This window comes from Chinchilla lanigera, unplaced genomic scaffold, assembly GCF_000276665.1.
Source record: "Chinchilla lanigera isolate Chin_1 unplaced genomic scaffold, ChiLan1.0 scaffold00073, whole genome shotgun sequence".
Taxonomy (NCBI): Eukaryota; Metazoa; Chordata; class Mammalia; order Rodentia; family Chinchillidae; genus Chinchilla; species Chinchilla lanigera.
In genome coordinates, this window is record NW_004955474.1 from 6,711,514 (window position 1) to 6,727,385 (window position 15,872).

Here is a 15,872-nt window from a genome sequence, read left to right on the forward strand (position 1 = left end):
GTACTAGATGAGGGCTTCATCAGGAGAAGCGATTTCTTCACCCCAGGTGCACACAGTATGGAGGAGAGTTTAGGAAGGGGAGAAGCATCCAACAGTGGGCAAGGCTGGAAGAGGAAGGAGGAAGGTGCGGTGGACTGAAGCTAGGCTAGACTCTCCAGACCCACCCTGTGCGGAAAGCAAAGTCACCTTCCTGGAGGACTGTTATGGTTGGTACATTGTGTCAACTTGATGAGAGCAGAGGCTTGGCTAAGTCAGCAGTTCTACATCCTGAGCCTGTGCAAGAGGAGGGCTCAGAGATAGTGTGGGCGTGGGCGGACAGTCAAGATACAATAAAGGGAGGAAAAGAGGCTTGTTCCCCCGCTTTTTGCTCTTGTTGCTTTTACTGTTTTCTGCCACCTTGAACTGTTGCCCTCTGCCATGTGCCACTCTGCCTTGGAGCCAGCTGATGATGGACTGAAATCTCCACAAACTGTCAGCTAAATAAACCTTTCCTTCCTTAATTTTGAGCACTAGGCATTTTGTCTCAGCAATGAGAGAAATGTAACCAAGACAGCAACCTCGCACCCTGATGCCACCCAGGTACAACCAGCACCTGTGAATTCCTTGTGCAAAATCTGGCCCTGAATGATGTTCTACATGACTATTCTCCAATGGTCCTCTGGGAAGGCGATGGGCCAACGTTTATGAAATGTAAGTGGCTTGCGAAGCTGCCCAAGGCCAGAGCCTGAGTGACAGCCCCTGTTGGAGTCACCCAACTGCCATGGGGAGGGTTGAGCAGCTCCTCAAATCCTGGTCCATTCCCAAGACAGAGAAGAGTGGGGCTGTCTCAAGAGCAGCAGGAGACCCCAGACACCACTGTGCCACCTCCCCCACCATCCAGCAGATGGCGCACCCATCCTGGTTTGTTTCTGGTCCAAAAGCCCTGACTTTCGGGATTCCACCAGAGAAGCAGTAGAAAAAGAACAGCTTTGCTCCTGGCAGTCAAGGTGAGCATTTCTTCCCAGTCTCAGAGCAGTAGGGCTTGGGGCACCTGGAAGCTGTTTTCTTTCACTGGCCTAGACTTTCTTAGCTCTCTGGGGGAATAAATGCTAATGATATGCAGTTTTGCAGCACATTTAATCAAGTTTACAGCATATCTGTACTTAAATGCAGGAATTACCAACTGTACCTAGCATGTTCTGACACAAACCATTCTGTTTTGTTTTTTGTTTTTTTTGTTGTTTTTTCTCCGGTACCGGGAACCGAACTCATGACCTTGCACTTGCCAGGCAGGCGCTTTTGCCACTGAGCTAAATCCCCAGGCCCTGACACAAACCATTCTTAGATGAATGAGCAACACCAGATAGATCCATAGAAAGATCTATCTGTCCATAGATATCCGCAGCTGTCAGACAAAAACATTTCTGGGAGAAGCAACTGTGTCATTTTGTAAGCAAACAACTCTTCTTTTTTATCAGGATGACTTCACGAATAGTATAAGATTTTGGTCTGACAGTGGTGCATGCTATGTGTCTCTGAAAGATTTATTCTTGGACATTGACACTTTGCCTCTACAGACTCTGAGAAGTGATTGTGCCCTCTCCCCTCAGGAGCAGGAACCAAAGGGAGGGGAGAGGCAGCATGGACAGGGCACATGCAGGCTCATGGGGAAGGTGTGTGCAGCAGTGCTGACCCAGGATGGAAAGCAAAACGAGGGACCCCTGAGGACACCTGGGCAGTGGGAAGCTGACCCTGCAATCCCTGCCAGGGCCTGTTCCCCAGATGCATGCTGTCCATCCCCACAGCTGGCTCTGCAGTGGTCCACTCTGGTTGCCCAGGTTCTGCACCAAACACCAACCTTCTAAACCAATACTCTGTAGCAGAAGCAACTGCCCAAGCAGCCTTGGCTATGGGCGGTTCAGCCATTGTGAGTCTTTTCTCCCTTCTCTAGCTTTTGTGGAGGATTTTTCACTCCCTTCGAAGCCGGCTTACGGTGAGGAGAGAAAAGCAGCTGGCTCTCAAGCTGGCAGGACTCATTCAGCAAAAATGCCAACTCCTGCACAAGGTCAGCCAACTTCAAAAAGAGCAGGAAGCCTTAGAGTGAGCTCTCGAGGAGGCCCACCTGGAGGAGGAGGCCAGGGAAGCTCAGCGTTAGGAGGCAGCCTCCGAGCAGGTGGCCAGGGACAGAGCCAAACTTCGAGGCCAGATACCCTTTCTCCTCAAGGAGCTCAAAGAAGTGCAATCAAGATGTTTCCAACGACAGCAATGGAGGATGGCGGAGATTTCCAGCAGGATCAGGACCCTAGCAGAGGAATTGAAATTGCTTACATTTCAAAGCCAAGGCGGCCCTGTGCCAAGTCAGGAAAGAAGGACTCCAGGTTCAGTGACCGGAGATGCCTGTGTCCCCACCCCAGCGCACTGGGAACCTGTCAGCTCTCCAGCAAAAGTGAAAGGATTTTGGGGGAGGAGGACTACTCAGTTCGCTTTCCCTGTTTCATTTAAAAGCAAACAAAGCCTTGAAATGTACTTCCTCAATTCCCAACAATCTTTGCTCCTACTTTTTATTTTGAAAACTAATAAATTATTTGCTTCTTAGCATAATAAGTAACTTGCTATAGAGTTCATGGTGTATAAACTATCATTTGTCAATTCAATACCAATATTTTCTTATATAACAAATATAAATATTACCTCTAACTTACTGCCCAGCTCAACCCAGTTGAACGGTTACAAAACCTCAGTTCTCTCTTTCATACAAGAAAACTACAGATCCAATTTCCACATGGTGTAAATGAGAAAGGAGCTATTTTCTTCCCTCTTATTGTCCCCCCATAGCGCCGCCCACCCTGCAGTACAGTAACTTGTGTCCACCACTGAGGGGAAGGTGCACATCCACCTGCCACTGAGCTCTGGAGTGTCAGCAGAGAGTGGCTGAATCACTGCCCTCTCTTTTTCTTCTTTGCTGAGATTTCTCATCTCTTCCACATCAACCCCAAGAGCAGTAGGAGGGTCTCCTCTTGAATTGAAAAACACAAACAGGGCTTCCAGTTCTAGCACAAGAGCAGGAAGCATAATCCTTAGTGAAGCAATGAATCCTCTGCAGAAAATGTTTTTAACTATTTTTACACACGGTAGGGAACAAATCCTGGAGACCTGGAGCTTCTGCTGTGGCGAGAGCCTAGGAGATCTGAGAGAGGAGCCTGGGCCAGGCCAGGAATCTGTGACTGCAAAAGGTGATGCCTCCAGGGTCAGCACAGTGAGGAATAAGCTTGACTACACAAAGGCCAGAGATAATACAGAGACCTAGTGTCCTTGACTTGGTCCTGGGTAGGAGGAGACAAGATCTCCCCTGCGCAGTAACTGCGAGCTGGCTACATATGACCTGGTGCTCCAAAATCATACCACATCTGACTATAAAGCAAAACAAGACCAAACTGTAAGGTGAGAACTGACTTTAACCTTGTCTTAACTGGTCCTGCCTTTCTCACTTTTAGGTAAATCCTAAGGAAAAAATCCAAAGAAAATAAGCAGTTTACAGTAAAAAACAACAACAACAACAAAAAACCCAACTGCATAGAGAATCAAGACACCATTAGTGAGAACCAGGAAAAACAAAATAACAAACATGAAGAACATGGTGGCACATGCCTCCTCACTCAGGAGGCTGAGGCAGGAGGATCACTGCAAGTTCAAGGCCAGCCTAGGCTATATAGTGAGTTCAAGGCCAGTCTGAACTACATAGTGAGACCTTGTCTCAAAGAACAATATATAGAACACGAAGTACTATGAACAATATGTTTGGAGAAAACCCTTAAGTTACATAGAAGCTGGAAGTATACATTAATATGTCAGGAAGTCTGAAGAAAAATATAAGAACTTTTTAAAAATGAGAAACATAAATAAAACTTCACTGGCTGGATTAAACATCGAGTTAGAAACAGAATTAATGATTTAGGAGTCAGCTTCGTAAATTGGCCAATCTGTTACTCACAGAAGCAACAGAGAAGTAATGAAATAGAAGTCAGGAGACAGAGAGCCTGATGCAAGTGTCTGATAGATGCTCAAGAGAAGTAGGAAAAGGAAAACAATAGATTGAGAAGGAACAGTTGTGATCACACAGAGAATCTGTCAGACAAGTCTTGGAGTCCCAGTGAGTCCTACGTGGGACACGTAAGCACCCCATGCTCAGACATGTTGTGAAACTTCAGAGCTACATAGGAGAAAAGCAGCAAGAGCACAGCGATCAGCCCCAAGCCCAAGGGAATATGCCTTCAGCAGTGCTGTCCACCAGGAGCCAGGAAGCCAGGACCAAAGACGAGGTCTCTGTGCACCCACAGCCCACAGCAGCCAAGCTGGAGAGCTGTCCTCTACGAAATATTCTCCAAAATAAGACAGAAGTAAAGCTAGATAAAGACACGGTCATACCCATAAAACCTGTGGCAATTTGTCACTGGTACATCACCCATTAAAATAGTGATAAAGGCAAACTCCTAGGCAGAAGAAAGGTTAAAGACACAGGAAGATGTGGTAGTACAGTTAGAAACAAAGGAGTTGAGTGCATCATTCTCTTCCCCCATCTAACCCTAAAATACACCCAAGGGTTACTCCTGCATCCGTTATCCTAAGACTGGTACAAAGTAAAATAACAAAAGCCTAGGAGATCCCTATGCCCTAGGCAGCAGAGCTCTGGCTTCAAGGAAGATTCAGCGAGAGGAGCCTAAGGCCAGATGTTTCTGGCCTTTAAGTTCTGAAAACCTGAGTTACTGGCCCTTATTTTGCTTTTTCCCTTTATTGCTGCTATCTTTCCTGTGATCTTCAATAAACATAGCTACTTACTACTTACTACTGGATGTACACAAGAACCTGAACTATTGTTGGTCCCTTCAACTGTACCAATGGTAAATACAGATACTGAAAAAAGGTAAACTTACATAAAATTGTATATACCAGTGATGCCTGCTTTGTGGAAGGGGTGTGAAAGTATTGAACTTTAAAAAGCCATATAGCGCAGGTGAGAGCAGTGATTAGAATTAAACCATCACATATGGTCCTTAGTTCATTCAAGAGGAAAGAAAAAATGTTGACTAACTTGGACTCTGCTAAGAAGACAAAGTAAAAGACTAAACATAACCACTAGAGAGAGCGCCTCTTTGAGATTTGGTGTCCAGACACTGGAATATAGCAATGCAAGGAAGAGAAGAAAGGAGGGAACTGGGTCCCCTGGACCCATGAAGGATCTGAAGTAACAGTTGAAGCCCACAGGGACAGCAAAGAGAGTAAGTTCAATGAAGAAGAAGAAGGTAGCAGGCAGTGCCTTATCTCTGAGCCACGACTCACTGAGTGGGAAGAGCAGCTCAAACCTGTGGACACAAGGTGACTGTTGGCAACCCCAGTGGCCACCACAGAGAGATGTAGCAGTGCAACAGAGCAGTGGACGTTGTGGACTGCACTGGCTGGTGAGTGGCATGGATTTGGCCATCCCGTGGGAACAGGTGATTGGCTGGGAACCATCTTGGAGAGGGGCCAACTAAGCTCAGAACACACAACTGCTGCCTCCAAGAAGTGGACCTAGCTAAGCTCAGGCCCAAAGAAGGTGTGTTAACTGCTGCAGGCTGAATGGGTCTGCTCCCAGCCTCATGGCCAGAAACCAACCAGAACTTCAGGGGAAATAAAGGCACAGGTTTGCTGAGATTATCTGCTACCCTGCTAATGCTGTCTTGCTGGGATAAATCAACACAGATCTGCATTCTATCTCCACATATTGTCTACCAGTGGTAGCAGAGACAAACATTGAAGCAGACTTTTTTCCCTCCCTCTCTCCCCCATTCTTATTTTTTTCCTTCATTGTTTTATCTTGTTTCTATATGAATGTGAACGTGGTTACTATTTTTTGTGGTTGTTGTTCTCTTCTGTTTTGTACTTCCTTGTATTTCTTCCCTCTCTCTTTTCCTCCTGTCTTCTGGACCAGTTTCCCAAAGTTTGTGTGATCCTCCTTTGTCCTCCAGCCTTGCTTCTAATCTCTTCCTCTTCTTCTATTTCTCTATTTATTCCTAACCTCTTTTAAATTTCGTTTCCTGAGGGTAAAAATGGCTTTTTTTTTTCTTTTGAGACAGGGTCTCATTATGCAGTTCAGGCTGACTTTGAACTCACTTTGTAGCCCAGGCTGGTCTCCAGCTCACAATGATCCTCCTGCTTCAGCTTCCTGAGTGCTGGGATTACAGGCATGCAGCACCACAACTGGCAAAAATGGCATACTGAGGACTTATTTACTGCATACAATTTTCTGGTTTGTTTTAGATTTTGCTATATAACCACAAATCTAGTACATATGGTTAAAGGTGGTAAATTAATGGTCACCTCAGTTTGTCATTTTCTAGGCTGTGTTTGATGCTACTGCTATTGATTATACCACTTTAGCCAAAGTAACATAACTGTTATAACTAGCTATTCTTCCTAGTATATCAAGATTGAGATTGCCTAAAGATCATAGAAAATACTGTGGGCCAGTGCCAAAGAAGCAGAGGCTGGGCCAAGCAGGCAGCAACTTCTCATCCTCAGTGAACTGAAGAGGTAGGATCTTGCAACAGACTTGAAACCCCAAAACCAGCTACACTTGGAAGACACCTCTGAGAAGTAGTCATTTCCTAAGAGTTCTAATTACTTGCAATAAAGCTATTCACCACATGCAATTTAAAAGCATCAACCCAGGAATTAAACTAAAAAAAATAGAAAATGAGAAGACACACAAACAAGATGGAAGGGGAGGAAGGGTTGAAGGAAGGGTAGGGTAGTAAAAAATACAATTTATATCATGAATAGGTACAAATTCTCTATGATGACTGTGATCATTATGTGTACCTAAAATGTACCAATAAAGTCTTATTTTAAAAAATGAAAACAAGACAGAACCCCAGACATCCAGTTCATTAAAGGCAAACCCAGGGGGCAATAAGGTGGGACAATATGAAAGCCACTCACCTGGTCTCTCTGAAGTGGTAACTGATGGAGACCACTCTGAAGCAGCTCTGAGCAGGACTTATATTAACCAATTGGCTTTCCATGTTTACTTGTGAGTCACTCATCCCTACTGAGGCCTGTAATGGTGGGTGAAGCCATGAGGCCTCAAAGGACAAGACAAGGTCACAGCTGAGGACTTTTGGCTCCAATCCCAATTAACTAGAAGGAGACTGTAGCTGCAGGGATCTCATTCTTGCAGTGAAGGCCTTCCTGGAGATAACATAGTTTTCCTAAATTAAGTATTACCTGGAAAAGTCCTTAGAGTGATTCCCAAGTCCTGCCCAGATTCCTGCATTTTCTTCAGTATCCCCCTCTTTTGCCTGAAAGCCAAATGAATATCAGCTACCCAGGGAAGTCCTTGTCTTAACCCAGAGAATCTTGAATTCTGTGAGAAGGCTGAGCCCTCCTGGAGCCCTAAAATCATTTCAATTGTCTCATTTACTTAAGCCTTCACCATCCACTCATTTGGGAGATTGCAAGCCTGATCAGCCCACAATAACTAAGGGTTATTAACCTGGTAGTAACAAGAAAGCAAATGAACAAGGTTCTAGGAAAAATCAAATTAGAAATAATCTCTCAGACAACTATAGAGATGGTGACATATTTAGTAACTCTAGAGCAGATAAAGATAAAAAAATAGAGGAGCTTAATAAAATAATGGAGGCCATGAAGGCCTAATATAGGAAAGAAATGGAATCCATAAAACAGACTCAAGCAGGAGACTAAAAATTCCAGTAAAAGTATTGCAGCAGAATAAACCAATGTGAGGACAGAATCTCAGGTATAGAAAACAGACTTGCAGTTAGTGATTATGAAGAGAAAGATTTCTTAAAAATAGCAAAAACCATGAAAAATCAATCTAGCATTTGCTAGATGAAGCATAAGAATAACAAGATTGATTGGAGTCAATAAAAAGCAGAAGATAGCACAAATGATATTTAAAAAAAACCTTTTCTGCTGGGCATGGTGGTGCATGCTTATAATCCCAGCACTTGGGAGGGTGAGGCAGGAGGATTGCCTCACAAGTTTTAGGCCAGTCTAGGCTACATAGTAAGTTCAAGGCCAATCTGAGCTGCATAGCAAAACCCTGTCTCAAAAAAAAAAAAAAAAACAACAAACCAAAAACCCAAAAACAAAAACACCCACCAAACCAAACAAACAAAAAACCTATTCACAGACATCGTGGCAAAAAACTTCCCTGACAGGGAAAAAGACTTTGACATATTGATAAGTGAGGCATACAAACTCCAATTAGTCCTAATTAAAAAAAAAAAAAAACTATAGCAAGGCATATAATAGTCAAGATTACAGAAATTCAACATAAGAGCAGAATATTAAAACCTGTTAGAGAAAAGAAACAAGTCACCTACACAGGAAACCCCATCAGAATTATGGCTGACTGGAGGAGCCGTGGGTAATCATGACTATGGAGGAAAAAGAAAACAGCCTGTTGCTAAACACAGGTGCAAGTCTCTTGGTCCTTCTTTTCAATCCTGGGCTTCCTTCTAGCTGTCACACCTCAGTGAAAGGAGTCACTGGTGAGGAGGTAATACGCTATTTTTCACAACCCTTAGGCTGTAACTACTTGTTAGATCCTTCTTGTGTATCTCTGTCTTCCTGAGAAACCACTTTCAAGATACCACCATGTATTACAGCGGCCATTGATATTTTCCTACTAATCTATCCACAACTTTGTAATGTTTGTATTATTCCTATGCTATTTTGTAAATGGATGTATGTTTATTATTAGGTGTGTCCTACAACAACCATTGAGAATAGTTAATGATTATTCAATTGGTCACTCATGTATAGCTCTATTTATTTTCTTTAGAAGCCACTTTGAAGATACAAAAGTATAGTACAACAACTATTGATAATCTCCTACCTCTTTTGTCTGTGACTCACTATTATTTATTTGTTTTCCTGAGAAACTATCTTGTAGACAACAATATGTAAAACAGTAACCATTGATAATTTCCTACCACTTTGTCTGTAATTTGGTAAGCCCCCCATTATTATGTTATCCTTCTTTTACTCTTTAAAATAAAAAAATTTAAAAAAAAAAATTATGGCTGACTTTGCAACAAAAACTCTTAAGTCAAGAAGAGCTTGGAGTGCAGTATTTCAAGCCCTAAAAGAAAATAACCTCCAACCCAGATTGATGTACCCTACAAAACTATCTTTCAAAACTGATAGAGAAGGGGCTGGGGATTTAGCTCAGCGGCAAAGCGCCTGCCTGGCAAGTGCAAGGTCGTGAGTTCGGTTCCCGGTACCGGAGGAAAAAAAAAAAAACTGATAGAGAAATAAGATACTTCCATGAAAAAGAACACCTGAGGAAATTCATGAACACCAAACAAGAACTCCAAAATGTTCTGAAGGACACTCTAGAAAGAGATTTAAAAAAAAGGACTACAATTCCATGAACCCCAACAGAATGAATCCACCAGGCAAGGCAAATCATTAAACAGAGGAGGGAAAAGGGAAACCAACAACAGGAAAATAACATGACAAGGATAAGCCAATACATATCAGTTATAATCATCACCATTAGTGGTCTCAATTCACCAAAGAAAAGAAACAGACTGGCAGCATGGATCAAGAAGCAAGATATAACAATATGTTGCATAGAAGAAACATTTAATTCAAAAGGAAATTCATACTCCACATGAGAAAAATAATACTCCACATGACAAGAACTTGGAAAAAAGCACGAGTAGCTATTTTATTTGCACACAAAGTGGATTTCAAGCTAAAACTAATTAAGAGAGACAAAGAAGATCACTACATCCTTGAAAAGAGAACAATCTAAAAGGAAGAGATAACAATCATAAATATATATGTAACAAGTACCAGTGCACCCCATTATATAAAATAAGTATTAAAAGACATACAAAAATCAAATAAGCACTAAAACAACTTTATTAGGAGCTCTCAACACCCCACTGTCACAAATAGACAGATATACTGGACAAAAAATAAAAAATGAAATATTAGAACTAAACCAAACTTTTTCCCCCTAACTTTATTTTTTTAGACAAGGGTCTCACTATGTAGGCCAAGCTAGCCTTGAACTTGTGGGAATACTCCTGCCTCAGCCTTCCAAGTGCAGGGATTACAGGCACCAGGCCTGGCTTGAACCAAACTTCTGAACAAATGGATTTAGTAGATGTTTACAGAGTGATCCACCCCACAACATCAGAATACACATTCTTCTCCACTTCACATAGTATGTTCTCCAAAACAGACCACACACTAGCTCACAGATCATACTTAAGTAAATGTGAAGGAATTGAAATTATACCATGCTATTATCAGACCATTGTGTAATGATTCCTTTTTTTTTTTTTTTTTTTGGTACTAGGAATTAAACTCATGACCTCACGCTACCTGGGCAGGTGCTATGCCATTTAGCTAAATCCCCAGCCCCCCATAGTGCAATGAAATTGGCAATCAATGGCAAAAGAAACCACAGAAACTTCATAAACACATGGAAATTAAATAACGCTCTCTTGAACAACCAATGGGTCACACATGAAATTAAAGATGAAATTAGACAGTTTCTACAATTAAACAATAATGCCAATACAACATACTGGAACTTATACGACACAATGAAAGCAGTGCTACGAAGGAAATTTATAACAGTGAATACCCATACCAGGAAAACAGAATGAGCTCAAATAAACAACCTAATGTTGAACTTTAAGCTTCTAGAAAAAGAAGAGCAGGCCGAGCCTAAAGTTCATATGAGGGAGAAAATTATCAAAATGAGAGCAGAAATGAATGCAAGGGACACTAAGAAACAGTACAAAGAATTAATGAATAAAAGAGTTGGTTCTAGGGGCTGGGGATTTAGCTCAGTGGCATAGTGCCTGCCTGGCAAGCGCAAGGTCATGAGTTCAGTTCCCGGTACTGGAAAAAAAAAAAGAAAAAGAGTTGGTTCTTTGAAAGATTAAATAAAATTGTCAAACTCTTAGCCAACATTATCAAAAAAGGAAAGACTGTTATGACAGACCCTGCAGAAATCCAGAAGATCATCTATACCTACTTGTAAAACTTATATTCTAATATGATGGAAAATGCAGAAGAAATGATCAGATTCCTAGGTACATATGAATTACCAAAGGTCAATCAAGAAGATATAAAAGTCCTAAATAAACTAGTATCAATCAGTGAAATTGAAGATATAATTAAAAACCTGCCAACAAAGGAAAGCCCAGGCCCTGACAGATTCACACCTGAATTCTACAAGAAATTCAGAGGAGACCTAATACCCCTACTTTTTAAACCTTTTAATGCAATTGAAAGTATTGCTTATACTTCCAAATTCATTCCTGGAAGCAAAACCAGGAAGGAGTCAACTAAGAAAGAGAACTATAGGCCAAACTCCCTAATGAACATAGATGCAAAAATCCTCAATAAGATACTGGCAAAAAGAATGCAGCAAATCATCAAGAAGATCATATACCATGACCAAGTGAGATTCATCCCAGGGATGCAGGGATGGTTCAACATATGTAAATCAATAAATGTAACACACCATCTTAACAGGGCCAAGGACAAAAAACATATGATCATCTCAATAGATGCAGAAAAAGCTTTGACAAAGTCCAGCACCCATTCGTGATAAAAAAAACCCTACAGAGAATTGGAATAGATAGTCTTTATCTCAATCTGATAGATAGTCTTTATCTCAATCTGATAAAAGCCATCTATGACAAACAGCCAACATCACACTAAATGGACAAAAAGTGAAAGCTTTCACTCTAAAATCAGGAACAAGATAAAGATGTTCACTGTCTCCACTCTTACTCAATATAGATCTGGAAACCTTAGCCAGGGCAATTAGACAAGAGAAAGAAATAAAAGGAATAAGGATAGGAAAGGAAGAAGTTAAATTATCATTATTTGCAGATGACATGATTCTGTACAAAGAAGACCTCCAAAAACTCCACCAAGAGACTGCTAGATTTAATAAGCAAATTAAGTTGCATAGCTGGATACAAAGTCAGCACTCAAAAACCAATAGCCTTCCTATACGTGAATAATAAACTCAGATGAGAGAGAAATTAGGGAATGAACATCTTTCACAACAGCATTCAAAAAATGAAGTACCTAGGAATCAATCTAAGAAAGGATGTAAAAGACCTCTACATTGAAAATTACAGTACTCTGCAAAAGGAGATTAAGGAGGATACCAGATTAAGGAGGATATCAGAAAAGGGAAAGATACCCTTGCTCATGCATAGGAAGAACCAACATTATGAAAATGGCCATACTTCCAAAACTGTTGTACAAATTTAATGCAGTCTTGGTCAAAATTCCAATCACATAGCTCACAGAATTAGATAAAACAATCCTTAGATTCATTTGAAACCAGAAGAGACCTAGACTAGCAAAGATGGGGTCGGAAAGAGGAACAACAGTCCTGGGCAGCTGGAAGCATCCTAAGCATTCAGTTCTGAGTGGATTAAAAGCTTTAGTGTGAAAGGCCACACTGTAAAATTCTAGAAGTCACAACAGAAGAAAAACTTTATTCTGTGGATGAGGGGATAATTAATCAAGAACCCATGATACATGCATGGCCCAATCAGCTGTATCAGAACTAAGAAGTCTAGGTCGCCAAAGACTCACTGAGTTCAGGAGACCTGAGCCAGCTCTGTGTGCACTTAAGGTTGCAGCCGGGTCAGCAGGATAGGACCTGAATCCACTCCTCCCCACTTAGATGGTGTCTGGCCCTCCACGCGCGTCCACAACCTCTTGTGTGGAGGAAGCTGCGGCCCCTATCATGTCATGGGTAGCATCCAGAGGGAATGTCCCAGGGGCCAGACTGGTCTGGTCAGATCCAGAAGAAGCTGTGCACAGGGCCCGATGGGGCTGGCTCTCCGCGTGGCCCCCACACCCCTCACATTCTGGACAGAGCAAGCTTCCTGGGAGCCTACTGCCAGACCCTGCCCCCAGGCGCCACTCAGCCCCGCCCAATCCCACCCACCATGGAGATGCCCCACCCCTCTAAACACGGTGCTCACCAAAGCCCACCCTACTCTGCCCCACCCCCAGGTAACTTCAAGTAAAACAAAATCTTTTAGGATGCAAAGATCAAGCAAAAACCATAAAAATAAATAAATGAAAAACTAAAGCTACTGCTCATAGGAAAGCACTGTAAAGAACAGGAACAGACTCACCACATAGAGGGACAGACTGTGCCACCCACTCTTGCCGACCTGAACTTTCATTTTGGGTGGGAGGGTGAAATCACACAGCCACTTTAGAAAAATTGGGTATTTAAATATTACACACTTGTATGTCTACCCAAGATCTTCTCCATCACTTAATTATGTTTTTCTAGTGCTAGGGCTCAAACCCAGGGCCTGATGCGTGCAAAGCTAGGGCTCCTACACCCACTAAACCCTAGAACCTCACCCCAATTTTAGAAATATATAACAGCATACACATGATCTGGATGATTGATTTGTATGTTTAATATCGCAAGATGGAAGCAAAAGGACAGAAGCTGATTTACTGATTACTGATTACTTCTTTTGGCTGATTTACACTGACCTACCCTCTTGTAGTATTGACCCTGTGTTACCATGAAGAGCAGCCCCTACAGCCAAACTTCCTGGTTTTAAATCCTGACTCTGTCACTTCTCAGACCTGTGATTTCTGGGGAAAGTACTCAATCTCTCTATGTATCAGAATCTCCACTTATAAGATGAGGATAATAACCTGATTCTTGGAGTTCCTGTGAGGATTAAGGGTGAATATGTACCTTCCTACTTCACTGGTGAGAATGTAAACTGGCAGAGCTCCTTCGGAACACAAGGTTTTTCAAAAAGTTAAATAGAGAGTTAGCTGAAGACCCAGGAAGTGAGTACAGCCATGATAAATGAAAATAGAAGTCCACACAAACCCCTACAGGAGGATATTCATAGCAGCAGTATTCCTAATAGCTCAAAAGTTGAACTCACCTAAATGGCCATCAACTGATGAACAGATAAACATGCCACAGCCACACAAGTGAATATTATTCAGGCATGAAAGGAGACAAGTACATTGCTGTACTCATCATAAATCAGTTCCAGGAACCATGAAAAATACCAAAAACAACTAGTAGCAAACACATAGCTTTGGAAGGAAAGGGTAGCAACTCATGAAAAATCCACAGGAGGTCATCAAAACAGACAAGTTCTAGCTCGCCTGCAAATCCAGTACCAACCTCATGACCAGTACCTGAACAAAATTTCACATCAAGATTGGAGCAATACCAAATGCAACAAATTTCAAACCAGTCAGGAGCAAAGCTAAGATGGCATGTTATGCTACAACATGGGTGAACCTTAAGAATGTTATGCTAAGCAAAATAGAGTTTTAAAAATCTATGTATTAGCCAGGGGCGGTGGCTCACACTGTAATCCCAGCACTTGGGAAGCTGAGGCCAGTCTGGACTGCATAGTGAGACCCTGTTTCAAAAAAAAAGAAAGAAAGAGAGAGAGAGAGAGAGAGAGAGAGAGAGAGAGGAAGGGAGGGAGGAAGGAAGGAAGGGAAGACCTGTATTATATGACTCCACTGAAATGAAATATGCATAATAAACCAATCCTTATAGACAGAAAGCAGAGTGAGTGCTTGCCAGAAACTAGGAGAAAGGAAAAATCAAATGGGTTTCCTTTTGGTGTTGAAAATGCTGAACAAGTAGATGGTGGTGAGGCTTGGGAATATTCAAAAACACAATGAATTCATCACTTCAAATGACTAATTCTGCAATATGTGAATTACAAGTCAAACATGGAAAAAAAGCTGGGCGTGGTGGCACATGCCTGTAATCCCAGCACTGGGGAGGCTGAGGCTGAGGCAGGAGGATTGCCGTGGCTACATAGTGAGTTCAAGGACAGCCCGGACTACATAGCAAGAGCCTGTCTCAAAAAAAAAAAAAAAAAAGCCTGGTGATTTTGGATTAAAGTTAATACATGCTTAGAACAATTCTTGACATGTAGAAAGTGCTACATAGCTGTTAATTACAATTGATACTTATGATTATTAGAAGATGCACTTGTTTGCCTTGTTTAAAATAGTGCATGCCTGAGCCAGGCATGGAGGTGCACACCTGTAATCCCAGTACTTGGAAGGCTGATGCAGGAGGATCATTGAGAGTTCAAGACCAGCCTGAACTGCAGTGAGACTCTGTCTCAAAAAGACTGAAAAAATAAGAGCAGGCTGTAGCAGCATGGTATTGGTGGAATTGAAAAAAAATGGAAGACCTGCCTGATGTAGCTTCTTTTTCCACTAAACTTAAAAACACCCTAATCCTGTACAATATCATGGAAGATGACAAGTGGCCAGTTGCAAAGAAAATGAAAGATGTACCAGTTTGGAGAAAATCCTCAGAAGAACGTAATGGATATCTCTACAAAGCCCAAGGTATTGTAGATGATGTTGTCAATACTATAATAGACCACATATATCCAGGGCCTTTCTGCTTGGACTGGGACTGCCTATTGACTTCACTGGATATTTTGAAACACTTTGAAGAGAATTGCTGTGTGATGCATTACCCTACTGCTGGTCAGCTTTGGGATATAATTTCCCCAAGAGAGTTTGTTGATTTCTCCTACACTGTGGGCTACAAAGAAGGACTTTTATCCTGTGGTATAAGTCTTGACTGGAGTGAAAAGAGGCCAGAGTTTGTTCATGGATTTAATTGTCTCTGTGGCTGGTTTTGTGTTCCATTTAAAGACAATCCAAACCAGAGTCTGTTGACAGGCTATATTCAGACAGATCTATGTGGAATGATTCCTCAGTCTGCGGTAAATATGGTCACTGCAAGCACCTTTACCAACTTCTATGGTGATTTACAGAAAGCCTTACAAAAAGCATAA

The 15,872-nt window shown here is 41.9% G+C and overlaps 1 pseudogene; it reads left to right on the top strand.

Moving 5' to 3' along the window:
• The first annotated feature begins 15,245 nt into the window (after nucleotides 1-15,245).
• Nucleotides 15,246-15,872, top strand: LOC102003534 (annotated as a pseudogene).